This window comes from Clarias gariepinus, chromosome 5 (assembly GCF_024256425.1).
Source record: "Clarias gariepinus isolate MV-2021 ecotype Netherlands chromosome 5, CGAR_prim_01v2, whole genome shotgun sequence".
In the NCBI taxonomy this organism is placed as follows: Eukaryota; Metazoa; Chordata; class Actinopteri; order Siluriformes; family Clariidae; genus Clarias; species Clarias gariepinus.
The window spans coordinates 14,457,483-14,462,200 of NC_071104.1; positions in this window are offsets into that span (position 1 = coordinate 14,457,483).

Below are 4,718 nucleotides of genomic sequence, written 5' to 3' on the forward strand. Positions count from 1 at the left end.
TTCAAAACTGCTGTCTAGGTCAAAGTGGAGCAGGAGACTCTTCTGTCATTTTTAAATATTTGAAAAATGCATTCACTTTAATACTGACTGAGAAACTCCACCCATTGTGGTACAGTACAGTCTTTGGCAGTAGTTGGCAGCATTCACTTAGATCTAGAACTAATGTATATATTTAATTTCTGGGACTAGCAGGCTTTTACTATAAATTATTTTGTATTATATCATGGTTTTTTGGGGCAAAGTTTTTTTTGCAGAGGTAAAAGGAAGCAAATTATTCATTTATTCACATTAATTTATATTGTGTCCTATTGCAATTTGCAGGAACTGAAGTGAAAGGAAGAGGTAAAGGAAAACTTGTTCATATCCCATCCTAAACCATCGCATTTCTCTTATTTATCCATTAGAATGTTACATTTTAAACATCTGGATTAAGTAAGGTAACGCTGTAAAAAATGAATCATGAGGCTTGTAATTTTTTACTGAAAAAATTGATGTAATCATTAAAAACAATGTGCATATTTCATTTAAAAAAATGGTTTTCTGTGTTTCTTATAATATTGAGAACATTTCACTAATAAAATTAAGAAATCAATTTTACCTATTTTTTTTTTTTTAAAGGAAATGAGTCCAATTTTTAGGCTTAATTTGAGGAACCATTAAGGCAAAAATTTTGAGAAAAAATAGGCTTTATATTTATTTTAAGAGAATTGGCCCAATTATCCAGGTTTGACTGAGTTACAGTACCTTAATTTGAATCTCAACAACAGCAGTGATCAGACGCCATTTTGAAGGAACAGACAAACAGTATAAAATTTTAAGAGGTAAGTTGAGCCCTTACTCATTTTTATATTTTATTTTGATTTCTTAAATAAGCTTCTTTCACTTGCACTAGTGTCAGCTATATAAATAAAATAAATTAAACATTGTGAACATTTCTGAAAACATCCTGTCCGCCATTAGCATACTTGAGTTTGTTGTGTCAGTCTCCACAGTTCACTGAAACAAGTTTTGGGAAGTTAGTGTTTTACAATATTACAAAGATATGAACCTAGAAATGGTTTACTGTACAAGTTCTCTTAGGTTTTAGTACAGAATGTGACTATTCCCACAAAAAAAAGATGTTAGCATATGATTGATTTTAATGAAATACTGTATAAATTGTAAGTTACAAACTGTTTTACAAATTGTTTTACAGATCTTAAAACTGCTGTAAATGTTATATACACTATTTTACACAGTGTTTAATATTTTGATACCAATGAAACATGAAATAAAAGCCTGTTTAACACCAAAATGCATTATGTATTCATTTCATTATAAAATGTTTTTTTAGATTATTAAGTCATTTTCCTTAATTCATATGAGTACCTTTTGTTTTATCTGCTTGAACTAAAAAAGATTATTTCACTAATAATGTTAAAATCATCATGTGTCTGGCTAAATAATTTAGGATGTTTTACATGATTTATTCAAGTAAATTCTTCAAAAAAATATCAAGCCTTAAAAACTGCTTAAAAATAATATGTGCAATAGTGTACCCATATTTTTTGTAAAGTAGATAGCACATAGGAGTTTTTACAGTGCATGTTAACAGAAACTAAATCATAAAAGATCACTTTCTTGTAACAGGAGTAGACAACAACATTGTCTTCCAAACATGATGACATCTAAAGCTGAAAATAACCAAAACACATTAATTCATGGATAGGGTATTCATACACACACACACTCACACGCTATGGGCAATTTGGAAAGGTAAGAGGAAACCCAACAAGCATAGGCAAAAAGAAAATGGTAAGTGTACGGGATTTTTTAATGTTATGGCTGATTGGAGTTTGTGTGTGACAAGTGACATATACAGTACAATTGTACATAGTACAATCTTCACCTTGACCCTAAGAGACAAGACAGCACATGCTGAAGGCAGGAAACAGAAGATCCAGTCGTGACTGGTATACACACCTCCAGGAAAAATCCAGAAAACTGACTCTGGTTTCATTATTCTTCTTTTTTTTTGTACACTTCAAATATTACAAAACATTAAGTTTTTTGTGAGTGTGTGTGTGAGAGAGAACTAGATCAAAAACTTATTTAAAACTAACAGTGAGAAGTAATTTAACCCTTTGTGATTTTATTATTTTGTATAAAGTATATTGTTACAGGATTACAAGGTAACATTGGTAAAACAGATATACAGGAGAGTAACCTTAGATGTTCTAGAATATAATCTATAAATAGATTATGGTCAGGGGTAGCTCAGTGGTTAAGGCATTGGACTATGGTTCGGAAGATCCCAGGTTCAAACCCCACAACCACCAAGTTGCCACTGTTGGGCCCTTGAGCAAGGCCCTTAACTCTCAACTGCTCAGATGTGTAATGAGATAAAAATGTAAGTCGCTCTGGATAAGAGCGTCTGCCAAATGCCTAAATGTAAATATAGATGCCCATCCTAGGTTATAACATCATGTAATGTATGGGTCTGAAAATTCAATTGGAAAAAGATGCATGTTAATGCCAGGAACAGCATCATTCTAACCTGGCTGCTTTTTCCTGTTCCTCTGGTTTAAAATGCATGCTGTTTTTCCTGTATACAAATTAATATATAAACATTTATCATTAAATTTATTGGAAATATTTACAGATTACAAACAACTAGTACCCTGAAGATGAGAGGAGGAGGGGAAGGGCGCGTTGTCTAATGACGCGCACACACACACAAACAGTGGAGGCAGAGAGAGAGAGAAAATGTGTATTCAACCTTTCTAACACACACAGACACATACACACATACACAGAACATGTGCACACAAACACTAACAGAAACACTTATCTGTCTGGATTTATTTTTACTTTTTTCAAAGGTAAAGTGATGGTTAATTTGTTTTATTTTTACTTTATAGCAAGGCCGGCTCTACGGGGGGATAAAAGGGGTCAGCGCCCCCTCAAATAAATGTCTTGCCCCCTTACATAAAAATTTTAAAATGTTGAGAAAGCACATGGTAATATACTCACAAAATGAATTTTATTACAAGTTGATAAAATGATCTGCGGTAGCGAAAAAATCCGCCTAAAATGGGACACTACACAATACGATATTAGATTTTCCTTATATCTCTGTCCCTCTGCTGTGTGTATTCATTCTCAGGCTGCAGCACACACACACACACACACACACACACACCTCCCCTGAGCCCTCGGTAAACATCTAATCACCGTCCGTATGCAAATGAGTCAAGACGTAGTCTAACGTACAGTCGTGTCAGATTTCAGCGGCCACGGAGTGGAAAGACTGAAGAAGCAGCTGCATATGGTAAGCCGTTTTAACATTTAATGGCACGTTTGGATATGTATTCCAAACTATCTCCTCCTATCAACAATAGTCATTCCAGATATCCACAGAGGTGACGTCACTTTTCCCATTCATACCTATGGAGTTTCTTTTTACAGATATCTTTAACAGGTTAACTTTAATTGTGGAATGTGGATATCTACAAGTAAATTATGACTATCCATAATTCCTGTTAGAGATATCTACAATTTAATTCTGACAAGTCACAATTCCAATTCAAGATATCATCAACTCACCTCAATTAAAGATATCTATAATGTCCTTTTTAGATATCTTAAATTCTATTTTAACTAGACAAAACTGGATTATAGATATCTTGAACTGGTATTGTCACTAGTCAGAAAGAAATTGTAGATATCTTTAACAGGAATTGTGAATAGACACTATTTAGAATCAGATATCTGTTATCAAATTATAGATATTGTGGCGTAGGCGGGGTTTCGGCTGGCGACCATCATGCTTTGCCTGAGGGGTTGTTGTGTGTTTATGTGCTGCTCATGCTGTTGTATGACTGTGTGCTATATTAAGTACTCCCAGCTATTTGCAGTGGGCAGCAAGCAAGCTCACTTGTCTCTCCAAGTTCCTTTCTAGCGGTGGGAGGGGACTCCGACCGCCGCGGCTCTGCAAGCACATCCGGTTAGCGGCACCAGACTCCCTTTCCGAGGCCGAGCGCGCTGAGCCCATAATGGCAGAACATCACGGCAAAAGAGCCGAACGATCGCCCGCAGCTCGGGCCCGCTTGGTAGGTGAGCCTAGCTGGGGACAGGGCTACCCATCGTGGCTAGGCATCAAACAAGCCTCAGAGGTTTCACGACGACGCCGAGGCCTGACCCAGCATTCAACATTCGCACAGTGTCGGGGAGCTATCTGAAGATACGGGCCTGTCGCACAGTGCGAATACAAGTAGGTGAAATGACTCATTCTCATGAATTCTTTGTGGGAGACATCGAGGATGATTGTATCTTGGGGTTGGACCTGTTGGAAAGGTGGGGTGGGTGCAGAATCTCACTGACGGAACTCTGCGTGGTAACTTCGGGTTAGCCAGATTGCTAGTGCCCAAACCACAGCCGGACGTGTTGGTAATACACACCCATGGGGTGGAACTTCTGGTGGTCGCGCCACGTAAACATCCGATAGCAGACCGAGCTAGTATACTGGGCGAGCTTATGCAGCGTAGCAGTGCGGGGTTGAGTCAGACACAGGCCGTCACTTTGAAGTCCTTTCTACACGAATTCGCGGATATTTTCGACGGTAGATGAGCCTGAGTGCACTCATACCATCGCAGCACACGATCGATACGGGAAACGCAGCTCCTGTTCGGCTACATCCGAGATGCCTTCCATTAGCTAAACGAGCTATCGCCAAACAG